Source organism: Phalacrocorax aristotelis, chromosome 1 (assembly GCF_949628215.1).
Source record: "Phalacrocorax aristotelis chromosome 1, bGulAri2.1, whole genome shotgun sequence".
Classification (NCBI taxonomy): domain Eukaryota; kingdom Metazoa; phylum Chordata; class Aves; order Suliformes; family Phalacrocoracidae; genus Phalacrocorax; species Phalacrocorax aristotelis.
The window spans coordinates 188870326-188893044 of record NC_134276.1 but is presented as its reverse complement, the minus strand read 5'-3'; the positions used below and the strand labels follow the sequence as shown (position 1 = coordinate 188893044).

Here is a 22719-nt window from a genome sequence, read left to right as displayed (position 1 = left end):
TCCTTCACTCCAGACAGGAGTCGCCTCCAGAGGCTGAGGGCTTGTGTTTTTTTTCCAATTGCTTTGTCAACGCCCCCTTCCCCAGAAAGGGATCCCAATTGTTTGGCTTCTTTTCCCTCTAGTTCCAGGCTACTGGCCCCATTATCCCAGCATCGGAGCAGCCAGGTGACAATGTGCTCACCTGAACAACGGCTATAATCTTTTCGCATATCTCGCAACTCGCTTAAGGACAGGGATCGGGTGGTCTCTATTTCATTTATTACTTCTCCCTCCTCTCCCCGTGATGGCCCTGGTTCTTCATCATCCCGTTCTAAACGGGTTGATGTCCGCTTCCAATAGTTCGTCTTGTGCATGGGGGCAACTGATATTGGTACGGGTTTATTTTCTGAGCTAGCTCCGGTACTTGTTGTGGGGGTTTGAGTGGCTGCAGTGCCTGTTGTCAGGGCTGGATTGTCTACAGTGCCAGTCACTTTGCATTTCAATCCAGAGACATTCTCTTCCCCCTGGGGGCACTGAATACTGTTGAGCAGGGCTCGGTATGCATGGGCCAGACCCCAGCATGTTGCAGTTATCTGTGTCCCTCTGGAGTTCCCAGCGTAACAACATACTTCCTCCAAATATTCTACTAGTTTTTTAGGATTCTGCACTTGTTCGGGGGTGAAACTCCAAAACACTGGGGGTGCCCACTGCCCTAGGTATTTGCCCATGCTACCCCACATGCCCTGCCACTCGTAACTATCAAGCCTCGGGGCAGATTTCTGGGTGATATTCTTAAGTTGCTTAGTCAAAACCAAAACAACATGCCCAAAAACTAACAATAAGTGCACCTTAACCACCCAAGGATGTTCAAGGTACAAAAACGTTGTTGTAACAAAGGCACAGACATCATAGAACAAAGTTGCAAAGGTATTATTCTGTATTTCCTCCATATAAAATCTCTCAGAGGAGGAGGTATAATTGCTAATCGCCTCAACAAGGTGGTATCCGAAGTACAGTAACGGTTTCAGCAAAAACCCCAAATACCAGATAAAGCTGAAAACGAGTGTTTGTATAACAAATCTTGTAGGCAAAACATTACTAATCACAGCAGAACACAGCAGACTCAAACAACCAACACCGATTTTTAACACCAACTGCAAAAAGGACAACATGGTGCTGCGACCAGCAGCTGTTGTTATCTCCAACCCTCGAGCCCCACGTTGGGCGCCAAAAATGACTGTTGTGGTTTAGCGGCAGCTCAGCCCCACACAGTCGCTCGCTCACTCCCCCACCGGTAGATGGGGGAGAGAATCAGAAGGGTAACGCTCGTGGGTTGGGATAAGAACAGTTTAATAATTAAAATTAAAAGAAACAACAGTAGAAATGCAATGTAAAGGAGAACAACGAGAGGCGCAAAGCCCCGGGGGAGGGGGGAAGGGAGGGGAGAGGGGGAACGAACCGCCGGAACAAACCGCACGCGCCGCAGCCGCTCGCCGCCCGCCGACCCGACGCCGCGCCGCCTCCGCGCTGCCACTGCCCCCCCTCAATATATTGGCCATGGTGTCACGTGGTATGGAATGAACCTGCCATTGGCCAGTCGGGGTCAGCCGCCCCCACCATGGCCCTGCCCCTCCCAGCCCCCCGCCACGCCACGCGGCAGAGCGCGGGAAGCTGGAAAGGTAGCCGACCCCCACAGTGAGGAGAATTAACCCCTTCTCAGCCAAAACCAGCACAGCTGACATTCAGAGGAAAGGAAAAAAAAATATTTTAATATGATATTAATACGACATTAATACTCTAATCAGAGTTTAACTATCTGTAAAGTATAATTCCAGTATCCCAATATACTGACCTCTTTTTTTTTTCCATTAAAAGGGATATTTTGGTACTGAAAATTGATTCCTTCTAACCCCATGCAGATTTGTTCGTTACAGACAGACTAGTGATTATGCTATGTTATCTAGAATTACAAACACAGGAATGTTTAGCCTAATTTATAGATATACCTCAAAGCCACAACTATTTTTCATGTATGAAAATAGGTAACAGAAAAAAATGAAAACTATAATCAATTTCTCAAGCATTCTTACAATTTTATTATTAAAATTAATATATCTTATTAAATACAATCATAGAAAATGAATGTTTACATACAAATAGGAAAAGGAGTTTCTAATTCTGCAGCCTTGGGGAAATTTTGGTAGAAACAGAACATAACTCCAAATAGAAATAATGTCAGCATAATAACCATTACTTGCTACTAAATAGACTTATATTTTTCTCACACAGATCCAAGAAGTGTGGGGGACAGCAGCTGTTATCTATGCATCTGCTAAGATGGCCATGAATTTTAATGGATCTCTTAATGTGATTAAACACTGCAGATCTCTAGAAGAAAAATATCAGTTTTCTATTTTTTTCCTGAATATCCTTGTCCTTTGAATAGAGGAATATATAAAGGGCACTGGGAAATGACCAGGATCAGCTCATAAGTTTACTGGTTAAGTGTCAAAAAAAATTTAGAAAACAATATGAATGGTTGTATTCTACCTTCCTTGCTTACAAAAATGGAATTGAATCGATGCTTTCCTGGGAAAGAATGGCAAAACAGAACCTCAGAAACATATATTGCAATACAAAGGTGGGTTTTTTTGTTACAGGATCTTCCCTTCTAGCTAGCTCATGCATATTTTACTTTACTTACCTTACCCTTTCCACCTCAGTATTTCCCAAGGTGGCCTGCATGCTGTGAGCATAAAATGGTAACATCTCTAAATGGGAACAATCAACATACATCTTGTACTGGCCAAATGACTACAGCTTACACAGGGCAGTGAAAAATAGGCCTTGTTTTCTATTACACATAATTAAGCCCTTCCCAAATTTTCTGGAGTGAAAACAAACACAACATTGCTCATTAATAGACAGTGATCTCTTTTGACTGTAGCCTCTCTGTCCAAATCCACTCTTTCCACAGACACTGAAAGCACAATGCCCAGTTCACACATGGTACTTTTGTTTCAATGCAACTCCAGTAATTCAGCCCATAAAAGTGGAATTACACCTGGATGTTGCTGGTGTAAAGTGAATAGAGCCCATTGTTTTACATTTGATAAGATACAGCAGGTGGTTCCAGTTGCTTTGTGGAATCCTACTTAACTGGTAGTTGACATCTGTTTTGTCTTTCCGAAGTGGGAGTTTCCATGGATGGAACATCTTTCATCCAGCAATATCCTCAGGAACTCAACAGGCATCTGCATGGTTGCTCTGTGCAAACTGTACACAGTGGAAGTATTTGAGGAAGAAGAACTTTGGCCTGGACAGTTACCATCTAATCGCCACTAAAGTCAGAGAATACATCAAAAGGGAAGCAGCTCTGGTATTGAAAGACAGCTTTGCCTTAGAACTTTTGTTAGGAAGCAGGAAGTGATATCCAAAATGGAATTTCCATTAAATTATGTTATTTGCATCCAGGCTGAGGTTGCTCAGGATGTTGGATATGCATGACATTTGAAGACCCTTCAAACTGCCAGTGTAGAAATAGTTGGCATGCAGAAATAATAAAATTATAAAACTGAAACAGCCATTTTCATTTGCTTGTTGTTTAAAATTCAAAAGGCATCCCTAGGCTTACAGTGATTGAGCTCCTTAGTTATTTCTACATAAAAAGGCATAGATGAAAAAACACTGTAAAGCTAATACCTGCAGCTAAGTTGTCTTTACTGTACTCATTTTGCCTCTTTTGTAACAGTTCACACACTGTGACTGACTCAGTGTCCTATTCTAATATAAATACACTTTATCATTTGTAGCCAATAAAGTATAATGCGGTTTAGGATAAAAATCCTATAATACCAAAATAGCAATTTTGTTAAAATAGATTTGAAAAAGTAGAATCAGTTTCAGCCTGCCTTAATTATTTTCTTTTTTTGACTAACAGTACTTCATATAATTTCCAGGACTTTCAATATACACCACATTCACATTCACATATCAAGCTGGATATTCCAAACCTTTAAAAACCTTTATAAATAATTTCTGGCAAAATATCAATAAGATTAATTTTTTCTAAATTAATTTTTAGCCTGAAACTACACTCCCAAGTGAGATTTTCAGATGTTAAGATATTCTCCACACCACTGAACATTTTAATACATTTTTAACAGTCTCTGGATTTCAAAACAGCAGAAAAAGGGCAAAGGTTCAAACTTCAGATCTGAAGAATGATTTTATTTATATGATCATAATATTTTTTATTATTAAAGCTTTCCCAAAAATCAGATCAAAAGTGGCTTGGAGGTCTTCCAGGACTTGAAGCCTTAGCAAAATATTTTTATTAGATGAGTGGGTGCACTGAGAAAGTACTGCAAAGTTTGTTTTGTGTCTGTTCACATGACGAAACCTCCTGCTTATCCCAGGTTTCTTCTGAAGAGTAAATGACGCTGATATCCCAGAGGAGAGCTGACAGTGCATAAAACAATTTGGACGGCACTGCAATCGCTCTTTTCCTCTATTTCACATGCCTGTCCCAGTGATACAGTCATATTCTTCATCTCACCTTTTCTGTCGGACCCATTTTCTTTCTCCCTTTCCCTCTAACACTGTTCTTTTAAAGCGCTCATGCCATATGGCATCTTAAGACACTGTAAATGTCAGCCGAGGACAGTGAATAAAAAAAATATTCATACCTTCCCTCAGCAGCTCTGAAGCCAGAGGTTTATGGGGTAAGCTCAAGGCAGCAGGACTCTCACTGCAGCTACCCATGCACTCACCCAGGGAACGAGAAGCGGGGCAGGCAAATCCAAATTAAGCTCTTTGGCTTCATGGGGTCTGAAGCCCACACACAACTGAGTGCTGCTCCACAGGGCTACACGTAATCTGCACAAAGAAGCATTCACCATCCTTTTTGTTGAAGCTGGATACTGCATACCAAGAGTGAATATTTCATGACTCAAATACAAATTCAAGACATAAGACTGAGAAGACCATGCAAAACAAGCAACCTAGAGCACTGCTAACAGGATATAGAAGATCCAGCTCTAAGTCCATTCTCCTAAACAAGGCTTTTTATTTACACTGCCTCAACTGGCATTTTCCTGTGCTCTTTAGGGAATACAGTATTTCAGGCAGAACAAACACTTCCAGGAGCCACAGGGAGAATAGATCCAGCTTCAGTCACTGGACAAGTTTCCCAGATCCTCCATGGATATATCTGGACCTAGTTCTAGACATAGATGGGTGAAAATTTCTGAAGTCGGTGGCAAAATTCCCTTTGCATACATTAGGGAAAAAAAGTGCCTGAAGGAAGCAATGCACTCAGATGAGTACAAGTTTTTAAGAATTCAGATGTAAGGAAGAAAAAACAAAAAAGAGTTACCACCACTACGTAAATCTACAGAAGGCTGGATGCAATCTTGCACTCAATATTTAAGCAACTGATATCAGTAGCCACATCTGTTCTGGCTTTGCATGATGGTTGGTGGCTGTGATCTTACACATGGTAGCAATCCATACAAAAAAGTTTCAAATTATTGTTGGTATTGGTTGAGAATTGATAGAATAAGCCAGAAAATCCAGTGACTTACCTGTAAATAGTTAAAGTCATCCTCATTGTCTGCAGGTACAGGCGTTTCTCTTCTTTTGCACAGTGAGATTAAGACCAGGAGGGCTATTAAATTAGGAAAAAAAAAAAAAAAAGAAGGAAAAAAAAAGATTATTCAAATTGGCTTCATGGTAGCCAGAAAAGTGATAGAAATTGGAAGAGCTATTTTCAGTACAAGAGCAGGTGAAACCATTTCTTGTAATCATTAATTTAGGAAGCCAGATAAGAGATTTATAGGATTCTGAACCCTGAAATACAAGAAAATTGTTCCTATAACATGTTCAGTCTGCAGTTTCCCATCCTGTATTAAATTCAGTGTCAGATGTAACAGTTAACACTTGGAATTTGTCTCATGCTTACCAAGCAGTCTTTCAGACTAGTGTAAAATTGCCCCCATTGGATAGAAGCATTTTTTAATATAAATGAAATGTGATCATCTGTCCTAAGAAAAGTACATGTTAAGGTTAAATGTTACATCTGTACTAACCTACGCTTCTAGATTTTTTTTAATCTGGTTTTGCAACTGTATCTGTAAGATCAAAGGCATTTTGGAGGAGCAATAACTTATTTTATTATTTTATGTGTTTATATGTAATACAGTTTGCATTTGTGCATTTAGGTATGCCCATACACATGCATATGTCTGTGTGTAATATAAAAAAGCTTACAGCAAAAGAACATTCAGGTTGTAATTTCAGGTATTCAGAAATTAGAAAATGCTAGAATGAAAACTGCCAGTGCACCATCATTGGCTCTCTTATCGAGAAATAAGAGCACACTACGTATTTTTTAACTTTTTAAATGTTATTTCTGCAGCTCCCAAAGCATCACAATGCTCTACACAGACACATACACCTATCTAGTAATTCCACTCATGCATATGTCAACTCTTGTCAGCATTTCAGAAAACAAATATGCACACAGAAATGATACTATTATTATTATTGTTGTTGATGTTGTTGTTATTATTGTTATTATCTCTTATGAGAAGCGGCTGAGGGAGCTGGGGTTGTTTAGTCTGGAGAAGAGGAGGCTGAGGGGAGACCTTATCGCTCTCTACAACTACCTGAAAGGAGGTTGCAGCGAGGTGGGGGTTGGACTCTTCACCCTAGTAACAAGCGATAGGATGGAAGGAAATGGCCTCAAGCTGCGCCAGGGGAAGTTTAGGTTGGACATTAGGAAAAACTTCTTCACCAAAAGTGTTGTCAAACATTGGAACAGGCTGCCCAGGGAGGTGGTTGAGTCTTCATCCCTGGAGGTTTTTAAAAGAGGGGTAGATGTGGTGCTTGAGGATATGGTTTAGTGGTGGACTTGGCAGTGATAGGTTAGCGGTTGGACTAGATGATCTTAAGGGTCTTTTCAAACCTTAACAATTCTACGATTCTATGATTCTATTATTATTATTATCATTATCATTATTAACCCATTTCATGTTTTTATCTTCCATTCCACATTCATACTCTTTTTTGAATAGGTATTACCATTTTCTGTTTCAAAGATGGACAGCCATTTAGAATTTAGGAATTAGGAGAGTACAATTATTCCTCCATCAAGTTTCCTTCTCACTTTCTATCTATCCTTTGATCACCTTCCCAGTTCATAGCTCAGAGGTGAAATTCCTTTTTTGCCATAGTGGTATATATTACAAAAAACACAGATGTGAAGCAGCCAGCCTGGGTGACTGGCTTTACAGCACGGTAATATACGAAGTACTCTGTCCTCCAGGCATCTTGCTTACCTTGATCTCTTTCTCCTCTTGCACTAAGGGAATTGCAACATCATCCAGTTACCATTAATACACTGGTGTATTGTGCATCCTCCTGACTTGAATATCATTTGTTGGGTTTATCATGATACCTAAGACCAACTGATTTTGAATTTCCTTTGTTTTAGGCAAAATACAAACATAAGATAACAAATATTCCCTACCACAAAGAGCTTACACTAAAAATAGATACAGGAAAAGGGAAGGTATGTACCACCTAGGGGTCAATTGCTTGAGCAACTACTTTATGTTGGGAGCTACCTAATCACATCAGACAAGCAAGAATGGATAAAACACAGTTTCTTCAGATTGCTGTTGCTGTGCTTCTCTCTCTTCAGAGAAGCAGCTCCAATGTTACGGTGCTGTGAGCTAGTGGAATCCCTAAGAAGACTTTCCAACAAACCATCTAATGCCATGATAAATTCAGTGTTGAGACTGGGATCCACAGTTTCCTGGGAATCTTCTGTCCTGGCAAACTGACCTTGGGCCACCAGGGTTATTGGGCAGTGGCATTGCCTCTCAGTGTTGGATCGAGCTAAAGACCACTTCAGTGAAAACCTGTCTTGCGATAGGAATTAATATTTTCAACAAATGTGAACAAACAAGATCATAGGATAACTCGGATTGGAAGAGGCCTCAGGAGGTCTACAGTCCAACCACCCACTCAAAGCAGGGTCACCTGTGAACTCAGATCAGGTTGCTCAAGTATTTATCCAGTCGGTTCTTGACGAGCTCCAGGGCTGACATAGTACAACCTTTCTAAACAGCCTGTTCCAGTGCCTAACTGTCCTCATGGGACAAAAATGTACCTTATATCCAGTCAGAACCTCTCCTGTTTCAGTTTATGTTCCTTGTCTCTCATCCTCCTGCCACGCACTGCTTTGAAGAGTCTGGCTCCGTGTTCTTGATACCTTCCCAGCAGGTACTGGCAGGATGCTGTTAGGTGTCCCCAAAGCCACCTCTCCTCCAGACTGAAGGATCCCTGTTCCCTCAGCTTCTCCTCACAGGGCAGGTGCTCCAGCCACTGACTGTCCTTGTGGCCTTCTGCTCAATTCATGCTACTTTATCAGGGTCCTTGTACTGGGGGGGCCAACACCAGATGTGGTATCTCAATGAGGTCTAACAAGTGCTGAGAAAGCCTACATTAGACTTCAGAAAGAAGTTACATAATAAAGGTTGCAATGTTTTCACATATGCTCACTGATCTACAAAAGAAACTGTAAACTGTGTAGGTGTAATGCCGTTACTTGGAATGGAGTTTGCCCTGAACCCTGAGATTATAATCACAGTGTGGCAATTAGTATCATAGACTCTGAAGCTTGTCTCTTCTGCAGCCAAATGCCTGATCCGTAAAGCTGTGTGAACCCTAACTTAAAATTAACTAGTGTGGGTCTTCAGAGTAATGTAGCTGTTAGAGTACAATACTGAGCTTTACTGCCTTGGGTGAGCACTACAATCTGAGATAGATGTTGCTGCAAGTGTACCCAAGCTAGCTGAGTCAAGACAATTTAGTGTTGATATGTTCCATTTTCATGACAGGAAGCATTTGCAAATGAAGCAGTACTTTACCAGGATCATTAAAAGGCAAATAAAGTTGAAGAGAAGTACTGTAACTTCTGCATTTTAATAATATTGTCCTGGCTGGAAATCTGTGCACAGAGAAGAAATGGTTTGGATTGCTAATGTAATGCTGTGTAATAGAAGCCTTTAAAATAACCTTTATGTAAGTGATGCTACCTTTCTGAGGGTAAAGGATAACGTTGCAAAACGAGACACCTAAAATTAGGTGTAACATCTAATGAATAACGGATTTCTGGAAATTATTAGAGAGCATCTGTGGAATGCGGAGCTTCTACCCCTTCTATTTAAGCAGGACAAAAAAAAAAAGGGTTGTCTTCTGTTCTTCAAACAACTTAACTTTTTGAATGACACTCCAGAAATCAAATAAAGAGGGAATAACCACCTCCTTTATCAGCATTTCCACTGCTATAATATTTGCTGTGGTTATCAGTGGTTAATAAAAAACACCAAAAAAAGACCAAAACTTCTAATCAATAGGAGAAAAGTAATCTAATTATGGCCATATCTGTCTGAGTATTGCTAGCTAACCTGAGATCTTCTGTCACTCATCGCTATAGCACCACATTTCAGTTCTGATCTGGACTTCCCATTGTAATGCACGTGTAGCCAGCATACTTGTTTGTTTAGATTTCAGTTGAGCAGCAACCAAATATTCATCTCTAAAAAAGCCAGAAAACATACATCAGCTGCAGTAGTCACCCAAATTCATGAATGGCTAATTCACTGAAGAGTATTTTACACTAGTTTCAGAATAACCACTGTATGCTCCGTTAATTTTTGGCAATCAGGCTGGAGATAAGTGTAACCAGGATTCCTGGCACAGTCGCTTTATCCAGCGAAAGGACAGATGATGATAAGGGCTCTTAAAGTAAACAGAATTGAACAAGCCCTCTTCTGGTTACCACTACCAGTGTTGGAGTTCATGGCCATTCTCTAGAGAGGTGCCACCATGTTTTTTGTTCTGTTTTCCACTTGGCTGTTAATTCCTTTTTCAAAATTCTCCTGATAGTACCCAGCCACATTAACTACATAGTACACCTTAATTTTGTAATCTACTAAGCATCATAAAGGCAACAAAATGGCCTTCATATAGAAAAAAACTGTTTATATATATGTGTGCATATATATAAAGAAAGCCTGCTATTTCTAGCATTTGTTTTGTATATTATTAATTATTTATCCAGCTAGGAACTTCACAGATTTCTCTCTGCTGCACAGCATGAGCATGAGGTCTATGGGATGGAGGATGACACAACTTGCTGGTGGCTGTTTCCTGTGCACATGTCTCTAATGGCAGAGGTGCAGCAGAGGTAAAACGACCCATTAGTATAGTAGGTCACACAGAGCATTCCCACTCCACTCTACTGAGTACAGGGATGCAGAGGCAGGCTTGTCAGTAGAGTAGTTTCAGTTGCCATTCATCCTATCAACAGCAATGTTGAAGGTAAATTTTAACTGAATGTGATGCATGTATAGAAGACTGCGAGAGCAGAAAGATAAATGCTCTGATGTTCTGGAAATTACAAATGTAACAGATACTGTAATTTAGGGAAAAGTTATAATTACTCTATACTAGTCAAGTTATTTACCTAAGATTGATCCAAATCCAGTCCCTGACTGGACAAAGTAGGAAAAGAGAAGTAGCAGAAATAAGCTTGATATTGCCGTAACCAAGTCCAATAATCCAGCCAATAATAGTGCTCAAATAACAATACCTGTGGACAGCAGGGCTGGCACTCTCTGGCTGCAACGTCACTGGCATGAAGCCAGCCTAGTTCTGCACAGCCTCCCTGCTTGCAACATCACTGCATAACCACAGTCAGAAATCGCTGATTGACTCTGGGAGGAAAGGAGAGAGGTACATTAGAAGGGGAACGGTGCAGAGACAGGTATTTCTGAAGATGAGAAAGGAAATTTTGCTGATCACACTTAGGAATGCAGAAAGAACAAGTATCACAGCTATTGCGCAGATCGGCGAGGTACCCATGCAACATGCAGGCTGCTCAGAGATCAGACAGGCAGGCCAAGGAGAGAGATCAGATGGCAAGATCGTATTCCCTGGCAATGACATGAAGGAGTAGAGTCCGTGTGAACCTCAGTGACAGGACCAGAAGAGCACTGATTAGCTGCAACTCATTAACTGAAGGCTCATCCCAGTCCTCTTTATAGTTTGGCCTTTTAACCCTGCTACAAGCCACTTTTATGATAGATGCCAAGAAGAAATCAAGGAAATCAACAGCAAGACTGAGGTCTGTCTATGCATAAATGAAGAAAGATTTCTGTGTGATGAGCAGAATTCAAGATTCATAATGATAGCACTGGGCGGAAGCACATTAAGGCTGCATTTGGGTCCAGTACTTTTCCAGGACACAAGATGTAAACACTGATTATCATTTATGAGATTGAATGTTTGCAATATAGGGTCTAATAAAATGGATCAGAAAGTGAACCCAGCATGCTCAGAAAGACAATAACAAGAACATGATTTATTGTATCCTGCTCAATAAATGAGGGGCAAGCTCCCTGTCTAAATGACAGCTTCTTTAAACCAGGTATCTCACCATCTCTTTTTTTTTTTTTAAAATGGTGTGTTGACAACTTCATTCTATGGATGTGTGAATTGCTACTGAGGTAACAGCCATGAATTTCAGTGAAAACAGTAGGTCCTCAATATCTTTGAAACTGTGTCTGTGACAGTTGCTTTCATCTTAAAACATGAAACCTATGTCGGGTATGGTTTGGGAGTAGCTTTGAAGGAAGGAAGGATGAGTAGAGTCAGCAGCGGTTGCCTGTTGGTGCTGTATTAGAAGAAGCAAGTGACTTTGCAAATCCTTGTTCCTTCTGTGATGTTAGCACCAGAGCATGTGCTTTGTCTCTGCTGTTCCAGCCACAAATTATGCCAAGAACAACAGAAAGTTGTGTCATTTTAAAATCTGTTGTTAAATAATTGATCGTTTTGCTGCCACCAAGAGGACACCTTCAGAAACAATGCTTACATGGCAGCGAGTCTTCAGCTATGGGAGATGTATGAAGCATGTTAATTAAAATTGCTAATTTAAAAAAATATATTTTGGCAGTTGAAGATAAATAAATGCATGAGAGATTTGTTTCCTGAGTTCATATGGTCTGAAATTACAGATGACAGTCTTTCTGTAGAGGGTGAGAGAATTCATTTAGATTAAACTATCCTTTCATTTCTTTTTCTAAAACATCAGAAAACCTCCCTAACTGACATTTTTGCCTTTGTGTCAGGGATAGCATTAAGAATAATTTTCTATGATTGTCTCTTCGACAGGCAGAGAACTCATTTTAATCGATACATCGTAAGCTGTTATTACAGCTATTTTCTATCTTAATTCAGCTTGCCCTTCATAATTATGTGGGTTTTTTCCTGTTTTTTAAAAGCTCTGGATGGTGGCAGATTTCCACCACCTAGTGGAAAAAGTCTGTATTGTCTCCTGAAAAGCTTTGCTCAGATTTCTCTCTAGTTCCTGTTTTAAACCTTTCCATTGCAAGCTCCCTTTCACCAGCACTTATTACCGAGGTAGGGTTTTTTTTCCCATGCACTGGTGAATGCTCCCAGGTGTACACAGCTCTCCTTGAAGGTGTCAGACATTATGCATTCCACAAACTGTATCTCTGAATGCATAGGAATTATAAGTCTGTGTGTTTTTTCAGTTCAGCAATCTGTAATGTTGAAAGGGAAATTGGAAAGCTTAAAAAAATGGAGCAAGATCTGTCAATGAAGTCACTGCTTCCCTGCAGCCCATCTGCTTCACGGGGAGCCCTGATACCCACTCAGGTGTGCACTCCAGTGCAAACTATGCCAAAACCCACCACGCTCACTCTGGAAATGTCCTGTGTCAGGATGCCCTCCTCGTTGACTGCCCAGACTGAAATGCCAAATCAAGTCAGGGGAAAGGTCCCAGAAAGGAGAAGGTTAAAGAATGCTAAAGGCAAGCGGTGCCATTGTCACCTCTTCTTGTTACTGCCAGGAAAGTCTCTACCCCTTGCACATTTACAGAGCATCCTCTCCCTTCCCACCTGTCCCAAAGTGAGCAAGTGATGCCTCCTTTGGCCTCAGAAGAGAAAAAATTACTTTTCAGATCCAGCTCTGAGTGTGAATTGCCAGAGGTAAGAGCAAAACGGTAAGAAGCTCTCTTCTTTTCACATCCCCCAGGTGGCATAACGACTCGAAAATCTGTGCCTGTTGAACACAACAGGATTTTTCCTGTTGTTTTCCCTGGAAAAATATGCCATTATCTCATTCTCATCGCTAGATGCTTCACAGTATTTAGTTTATCCCCATAATGCCTCTTTGAATCAGGAATATGCTGCTACCTCCACTTCACACCTGCAAATGTACAGCTTAGGGAGATTAAGGTGTAGATTTACAAAAGGCAGACATTGTGACAGTCACCTTTAGGAGTTATAGGATTTAGAGCACCTTTAGGAGTTACTGGGATTTGAGTGCCACAATGATCCTGAGAGATCCTCCTCCTGTTTGGTTATCTTCCTAATCCTTTGGACTGAATTCCAGGATACAGCTTTTTTCCAGCACCCAATTTCCAGCTAACCGCCACTTCATTCATCTGTGCTCAAAATGGAGATCTTCAGAAGTACACCTAATTTGCCGTGTAACGTTGTAAGCATGCAAACACATCTTTGCAGCAGACAATTTCCCTGAGCATCTAAATACTCTCTCCTGGCAAAGCTGATCAGTTAGCATCTAGTTCGCAGCTAAGGTCTGCCAGGATTCAGGACTGAGCTGTTTGCATGTCTCTCTCTTCTACAGTGCCTGATCCGCTCAGTTTTTTAGAGCACATCTGATGAATCATGGTCTACACAGGATGAAAAAAAAAGTAATGGTAGTGTTACTGACCCTTTTCCTGCTTTGTCCAGAAGCTCAATAAGAGGCTGCTCAGCTATCATGTGGCAAGCTTAAGGAGATCTCAGCTATTGCTTCCTATTCCCCAGATAAGGGCTATATAGCTCTCCGATTACAGGGTGTTTAAATGTAGCTGTCAGTGATGCTTGTTAAGGTTGTACCATCTACATGGAAAAAATACATTTGAGAAAGGAACGGTTTCAAGTAAACTTATCAGTAGTTAGGACTTTCATATGAAGTTTATGTTTTTGCAGGAGAAACAAGAAAATACTGTGCATGAGTAGCTGGCAAGAAATTAACAGCAGGTGAGAAGTATAGCCTGTGGTATTCACAAAGGAATCCCCCAAAGAGGCAACTTAATTAGAAATGAGAAACCCCATTGCTTTTTTAGATTCTTAATGAAGAACTAGAACTAAGCTATACAACACAAATTGCTGGAAAATACCATAAGGAACTTTTTACTTGTCAAGGACACCTGGAGCTGGCACAGAGACCCTGGATGGAAAGTTTTCCAAATAGTTTTTCTGCATGCCAAGTAGTGATATTACTGCTCATTATTCCTAAGTAAAGGATAGGAGACTGTAACAACTGTTTGGGAAGGGTGTGTTTCCCTTCCAGTTAGCCTGTGCAATACTTCTGTGGTTGCAAAAATGTGGAGCCTGCAGTTCTTTAAAAAGAAAGAGGACTCCACCCTAAGCTGCACAGAATCATGGTATCTGTTACAAATAAGATGCTTCACTTTCTGCCAAGATGGACAGCTAAATTGACTATAAATACCAGTCAAAATTCCTTATATAGCAGAATGACAGCTTTAAGGAGACAAACAAGAGTTTATCTTGAAATGCTTTAAACTGCAACAGGTTACAATCACTCAGAACAGAGAAATCAGTCAGATGGCAGCTATCCTGCAAGGATCAAGCCCAGACCAGAGGACCCCCAGAAGGAAATCTGAATACAGAGGAGACTGCAGTCTCTCACTGATGAGAGGTCTGACCGTTTTGAGTACACCCAGCTCACTCTGGAGTATTTAACAGCTCCAAGGGAGAGCAGAACAAGGCAGTTTGCTGGTGACTTTGGTATGGCAGGTATTGCATAATGGCATCATATTGGGAGAGCTAGCATAGCTGCTTCAGGAGGATGACAGAAATTCAAACTACCAATCCCAGATTGTTACAGAAAGGGAAATGCTGGTCTATAAAGCATAATGGAAGATGTTTATTGAAAGCAATGGCTTCATCTTTACTAGCCCTGCAGAGTATTGAGAAGGGTTCTTTAAGTGACCTAAGAAATTCTCCATCTCAAAATAAGCGGATAGATCACGGATATAAAATTGACCCTTGCATTACAATAATTTTCAAGAGCACCTACATCTCCCCCAAATTAATGCAGATGCCTAACCGCTGTCCAAGTAAGGACTTAAGTGTGTGTCTCCATGTCAATGATTGTCTAATAGGCTTAGCAGTACATTCTCCATCGGTGTGTGAATGGCCTTTCTGATCACTGGCAAAATGTCATTTCATCACAGATCCAAAGGAAGAAAAAGTTATGCTGACCAGACCAGTGAGATCCAAGTTAACCACCTCTCAGAAAACACTAACCCAGTTCCCAGGCCTGGCAAATGCCACACGCCAAGCACAGGGCTCCCTGGATCCTCCATTTCACAGGTTTGCAGGGGCCACCACAGACCCTTTCCCAGGAATGCACAAAACAGGCTCCGCTGGCCTGAAAATGCCCACTCCCCACCTCCAAGATGGGCTGAGGTTCCTCCTATCACGGTCCATACTCCAGCTCTGCCCTGTACATCAGCAAAGCAGGTATTTGAGAGGTCTGCATTTCCTGGGGCCGACTTGTCAGACACCACCTCATCCATCTTCAAACTCCAGCTCAGGCCTCGCCTGCCTGCTCCTCCTTCCTTGTGCCCAAGGGTGGCAGAGGAGCAGAGATTTCACCTTGGCAGTTGGTCTTCCCTGTTCTCCTGAAAGGCTGCCATGTTTAGAGTGAAGGAGAACCCTGAAAAGCTCAGGGGCATTTCAAAAGACACTTAGGTTGTTTAATTCCTTTTTAGATGTGATTTGATCACGAGCCCCTGGGTGTATCATTGTGGTACACAGCAGAGTAGTTTCCCAGACCTAGGATAATGGAGTCAGCAGTGACTGGATCATAGATACTAAAAGGGAAGTTTACACTAGTACATTTGTATTTCTCTCTTTTTAAGTTAATGTTGTTGATCAGCCGCACTTCTGTCAAATCTCCTCAGGCTATCTCTGTACGTAAGCCTGGCAAGTACACGACTTGACAATTTCCATCAAAATAGCAATATCCATCTAAAAACTCATTAAAAAGGCATTACTGCTGCCCTTGGGGGGTGGGGAAAAAGAAAAAAAAAAAAGAGCCATTGAAGAAAATCAGGCTTTTCGGACTGCAGACTCGGAACCGCAGGGCCCGTTTGGCTTAAGCGCAGGGAGGCTCCTCATTACCCCCGCACCCCACAGCCCTGTGCTACCCGCTCCGCGGGCGCACCCCTCCAGCCCGCCGGGTCCCACAGCCCGGCCCACTGACCCTAAACCTGGCTTATCCCTAAACCTGGTTTATCCATAAAGCTGGCTTATCCCGCGCCCCCCGCCCCGTCACCACACCGTGCCGAGGCGGCGCCCAGGCCTACCCGGGCAGCGCCCCTTCCCCTCCCGGCGCCCCTCGGGCCTGCGGCCCGGCCACCCGTCTCCCGTCAGCCCTCCGCCACGCCCCGGCCCCGGCCCGGCTGCCGGTGGCTCGGCGGCCGCCAGGGGACTCCCTCAGCCGCCGCGGAGGCGTCGGGCGGCCTCGCCCTGAGGTGCCCGGGAGGGGGGTGGCGGCGGCCCTGGCGGACCCGGTCCCGGAGGTTTCAGGAGCCAAACGTGGCACCTGGAAAGAGGGCGCTGCCCCGCTCCCAGCACGGAGCACCTGGAAGTACAGATACTGTTGGTAACAGCAGCCGCGTTCTGGTTTGCTTTGGCCTGTTGTCATCGCCAGCAGGCTTTCCCGTTACTACAGAAGGATAATAAATGGAAAATCTTTCCAGCATGAATGGCAAAAAATACCTTCGGTTCCCGAGGCCCACTGGGACACTGCAAACAGAAATAGGAAGGTGACCTGTTTTCAACAGGAGGCCTGTCAGGAAACTGCTGAGGTGACCAGTGGTTGCTGCTTCCCTCTGCCGAGGAGCTTGAGTGAACAGCTTACAGCTCCTGCTCAGGCTGGAGGCCGTTTCTTGGGGAAGACACAGAAACGTGAAGAGCATTAAGGAAGAGCTTTCAAACTGGGGCTGTTTCTTCTTCTGTCAGTCTATCTTGATGTCTTGTCATGACCACTGCTCCTGAAGGAAGAGGCCTAAATGAGTCAGTGTTTATTTATAGGTGCTGAATCAGTTCGCTAGATTTCATTTACGCCCCGTGCACTTCAGCGAGCTGACTCACTTGCCGTAGATAGCTAGGGATGCTCGTGATGGCGGAGTTTTGTATGATGCTGAATGTAGTTCAAAACAGCCCCAAAATGCTAGGACCTCAGGGACCTCTTTTCTAGTCATTTGTCTGCATTAACTTATAATATCAGTATCAAACAAGAAGTGCAACCCAAGAGCTGTTTTGGATCAAAGTAGCAGCTCGGGCAAACCAATGCAAACAAAACCTTACAGGTGAGCCTCTACAAGAAGCATTTCTTCCTTCCACTCCACGATACGTTGGTTGACATTGTCTTTTTTTAAAAAAAAAAAACACTACACCTAAAATTCTATTAAAAATAAGGTCATTAAACTCTGTGTTTGTTACTGGTTTACAGGTAGCAAACGTTTGCTCCAATATCTAGTTATTCAAGCTTGCTCCATGATGCAAAGTCAGTCACTGATGATGCACAAAAAGAACCAGAATCCATGCCACATCTTCTGTTGAAAAATCAATACAAATATTGTTGTTATCAACTGCGTATCTACCTGTATGATGTTGAGTACTCAGGGAGAGTTCTTCTGAAGAAAATGCTTCTGAGTTCCTTTTAGAAAAAAACTAAAGCTTAACTGGAAGTTAATGAGCTTTTGCTGAGGAGCAAAGGGTGTCTGCGAGTTTCAAAATTTCGTGTCACCTTGTAGACAAGCACTGTTTTCCAAAGTCAGTTATGTGGAGAAGAAGATATTAAGGTTAAATGAGCAGTGCAGAACTTGAAAAGCAAACCCATAATTATTAATAGATTTTTAAATTGGCAGGCAATCGATTTTTAAATTGTCCTTTCACCCTTGTGTGTAATGTGGTTTGCCTCACAGTGATGAATTAGCAGCAGCACTGTGCTGTGACTGTTTCCACTGGAAGATTCTCATTACCATTCAGGGGTTTTGCTGGCTCATCAGTGAATCGTGGACAGCATTTTGATTGCTGAACTGTGTCCCAGAAACCAGAGAAAGGGTAGCAAACAGAGTCTGTAAAAACTTTTTCTTGAATTCTAAGATTGATCAGGTTCTCAAATAAGACTAACCACTTTGGCCATAGCGTTTCTATTTCTTATGTATCCCAGAGGAAATGCCAGTACATTCATCCCTCTGTCCCTCTCCTTAAATCTCAGTATTCTCGTTAATCTGTCAGGAAAATAAGAACAGTAACATGTAATGGACCAAAAGTGCTTTTTTCTCAATTGAAGAGAACAGTTCCCTTAATCCCAGTAGCACTGAGCTGCAATCTAATTATTTCATCCAACCTTTATTATTCGCCAGCATCTTCCAAGATGAATTACACTAGCAGCCTATAAGAAGATCAAGTTAAGCACCTTTTTGGACAGGTGATTTTCAGTTACTAGACAAAATATAGATCCAATTTTTATTTGCTAATTGGCATTTGTTTTATCTAGGTGTTGCTTAATCAGAGCTCTAATTAGGACTGGTTGCAGTTTTGTTTGTCAAAACAAACATTTTCAAAACACTAAAGCTTTTGTGGAGCACATTGCTTTGCTGCTGTTTCCAGTGGGGTAGGTTCTGAATTTCAGAGCAGAAACTCCAGTCAGACAGGGTGAGATTAATAAGAAAACTTGGAATTTTGGATCTAAAAAAGTGTATTTGCAGGCAATTTCATGTGTAATTTTACAAGATTATGCTTTGGTAGAAAGAAAATAAATATTGGATGTTCAAAGGTTTAAAAAACCCATGAGATGGGATTTTGTTCTTCAGAACAGAACAGTTTGTCCTTCTAGTTCTGACAATACTCCTCTGCTTTGTTCAACATTGTTCCAACTCTGCTCATTTTGCAAATACCTGGACACCGCATTTAGTGTTCCTGAACAGTTTGGATTGTGCACAACACACAGCACATCACCTTTGAGAGTGTGTGGCCTAACAAAACTTGTGACAATCCTTTTGTCACTCCTGGAATTTTCTCTTCTCTTTTTCCAGATTCAGAGTAGGCACATCATCATTGTTTTTTACCCACGCTCAGCTTTGTGTTGTTACCAGTGAATGAAGCACGTGAACTGAATTCGTACTAGAGTTTAAGAATAAATGCTATAATAAATTTCCAAGTATCTCAGAGGGTAACAAATGCTTTCTTAAGAGTAAAATTGCCTTGCAGAATTAGTGTAATATAAAATAACTGAAAAAATTGGAAGGTTACAAACTATTTTTCATATTCACAAGCAATAGGTCACATAAAAATGACGTTAAATTTTAGCGGGGTAAATTTTAAGTTAGATTTCAGGGAAAAAAAATTAACCATGTGGTTAGTTAAGCACTAGAAGAGAAGACCTGTGGAATTTCCATCATTTAAGTATTTTACAATGTGAATGGACAAGCATCTGTCAGGAGTAGTTTAAGTAAATCTGATGCTGCTGTCAGGCAAAGGGACGGATTTGATCGTCTCTCAAAATCCCCCTTACTGTCTGTGCATCATTTTCTACTGAAAATGCCCGCTGTCGGGATTTATCTAACCTCTGACTGGTTCATAGGCAGGGCTCCGTAAAGAATGTTTTGTCCCCAGTTCTTAAATGCTGCTCGTAGATATTGAGCTCTGTTTCCATATAGAGGAGCACAAGACCTCATGTTCTCATGGTGGCATGACCCCAAGGAAGGCAAGCTAATGCCTGCACTACCTGACCTGCTACTCTTTATTACAGTATAGTTTCTCCACATGTAGTTTTACGTAGACAGATACCATCTGATGGTCTGGGGTTAACAAGAACATGAACTCTTGGGATATCTGGAAGAAAGGAGTCAATTTCTCAGCAAGCTAATCAGGGTTTGTGGTGGTGCATCCCTCCCCCCCAACTCCTCCTTAGATCCCCAGGTAAGCCCTATTGTGCTGTTATCTTGGGCATAATGACTTGAGTATGATTTGTGGCCAGAATGTAAAATACTGACCAAAGCAAATCATCTCTGTTCTATAAACAGACATCCAAGAGGGAGACCTTTTTTGTTCTCCGGACCTCAGCAGGCTGTGTGACCCTGTATCTCCCCCTGGGCTGGGACACCTCTCAGGGTAGATTTCAAGAGGATTGAGGGATCATCTGTTGATGATTTTGTGAGGACTGAAAGGCCTGACTTCGTGAGGTTCACTGACCATCTGTTGCTGAATGCCAGCACACGAAAGTGAGTAATTCATGAAACTCACAAAAAGGTAAATTTTAATCACAGGTTAACCTCGGTGTGGGGGTGTATGTGTGCAATTTGGCTACATATATATTTTTTTTAATATATATATGTTTTAGATATATATATGTAATCCCTATTCACATAAACTGTTGACCAAGTCTGAGACTAAGATCGGACCTAGCTGCACCTAGACTTCTCTTTGAAAGGACTTTAGAAAGCAAGGGGGTCTATTCGGAACCTCGTGACTCAATGGGAGGGTCCTCCTTATCCCCTGCATCCACAATCTCTCTGTGAATCATTCTAACTCAAGTGTAACTCAGTTTTCCTTTGTGCACTTCTTCCATGTAAATAATAGAGTGAACCTTGTCATTCTCGACTTTAACTAAGTCGCTATGTTGATTGTAAAGAAGTCCATGAAATTGCTGTTTTAAACTGGCTGATGCTGTTAAGAATTCTACAACCTAGTACTGTGATCTATCTCAAAAATATTAATAAATCTTAAATTGCTAACCAAAGCCATGTAACAAATCATACTCCCGACAAATTGGTGTAATCAGCCATATCCACAAATCTGTATTTGCAACAGCAAAGCATTTTGTCTACTGATATTACCTGACCACCTAAAGATTCAACCAACACTTCAAGGAGTGGCAGCACGATGCCTTTGATGGGACTGAAGGTACTTTATTGGTTAGATCTTCCAAGTCTTTTTACTGGCTTATCAGCATCTTCCTAGTATTGTCCAGATTTGATACTTACTGAAGCCAAGTTGTCATTTCAGTAATGATAGTAGTTGCAGCTGCTGAGAGAGATGAGTGTCAGTGGCATGTTGTTAAATCTATATGAACCCTTGTATGTCGTTTTTATTTACAGTGGACTCAGAGAAATACTGAAATGCAAATTACTTTGGATACTTTGGATAGATACCTCCATAGCCTGAAATAAGAGAAAAAAGAAATAAGCAGTAATGCCAAATAAGAATGGCTATGACTACTGTAAGATGAAGCTATTACTGTCAGATCACGTTCCCCTACGGTTAGTTCTTTGTCATAATACCAGGCATTGCAAAGGCTCCTGACGTGCAGCCGTACTAGACCGGAGATCTTACCCACGTCTACAAGAGATACTGTAACATCCATATACAGAACAGTGGTTATGCCACATGCAGCTGGAGCTTGGAGTTCACTAGTCGCTTAGCTGTTTATTCAAGATAAGGATTATGGAGCTCTGAAATGAGCTGAAGGTCACTTCAGCACCAAGTTTGTAGATTTTAAGAGTTAAGTATTGGTTTGTTTGGGACTATTTCACTGTCAGTAGATTAGATGGATACTTCCCCTGAAGGAGCTGCTACTTGCTTCTGTTTAGGGGGATACTCCAGAAAGTTGGTGGAGTGGTTGTGGCACTCTGCTGTCAAGGCAGCTCTCTCAACCCTGGCTGTCATCTCACAGGGAAGCAGTCCTAACTGTAAATGGATGTTGGTAACTTGAGCTGAGAAGCCACAAGGAGCTGTATGCAGTGCTGTCCCATGTCTCCCTGGTATGCAAGTGGCTCTGACAACAGATGTGTTTCAGCAGTGCTAACAGGATGGGGCTAAAGAGTTCCTTGGACCTTTGCATTTTTTAATCACTGATCACTGCAAGTGAAGAAGTGATTAAATATGAAAAGGATAATTTGAGGCCTCAGTCCTGTGTGTTACCGAGCACACCTGCATGTCGTTATGCCCCAGCTGGTCCTAAGTCTGTGGCAGCTGAGGGCACTCAGCACCTTCCAGGATCAAAGCCTGGAGTGAAAAAAAAGTCCCAACTCTTCAAACCAATAATAGAGACAGAAAAAGTGGATTTATTATGAGTACTGATTTAATAATGAGATTAAGAGTAATTGAGGACAAGATCAGAGAGACGAGGAAGCTTTCATTTCTTTGGAGAATGTTACTATAGCACAGATTGTATTTACAGCCTCCTGCCGGAAAAATCTGTTGGTGATTTGTGTCAGTTTCTAGTGGACCACAGACTTCCCTGATAACTGCAGTTGCAATGAGGGATGTGACAAATCCACATGTTTGAGATGCACAGAGTGTCAAGTACTAGAGTTGTTTCTCCCTGGCTAACAAGTACGGATGTGTGTCAGTGCGAGACAGGAGCTTGAAAGAGGTTACGGTAGCTACAAGATGAGTGGGAGAGATGAGAACCTAATACTGTCATTAAAAAGCAGCTGACAACTCAGAGAACAGAGAAACAACACTGTGTTGTTTGTTGAGTGTCATGTTTGTAGGTCTTACGATACTTTTTCTTTCATCGTTTAACAGCGTT

General features: G+C 41.8%; 1 long non-coding RNA gene across 1 annotated transcript; it reads right to left on the bottom strand.

Annotated features, from left to right (window-relative positions):
- Nucleotides 1-3910: 3910 nt before the first annotated feature.
- LOC142051693 (uncharacterized) lies at nucleotides 3911-10766 on the bottom strand. Its single transcript, XR_012658588.1, has 3 exons — nucleotides 10643-10766; nucleotides 5565-5647; nucleotides 3911-4857 (listed from the first exon to the last, which is right to left on the bottom strand). It is a non-coding gene; the product is annotated as an uncharacterized LOC142051693 (long non-coding RNA).
- Between the last annotated feature and the right edge of the window lie 11953 nt (nucleotides 10767-22719).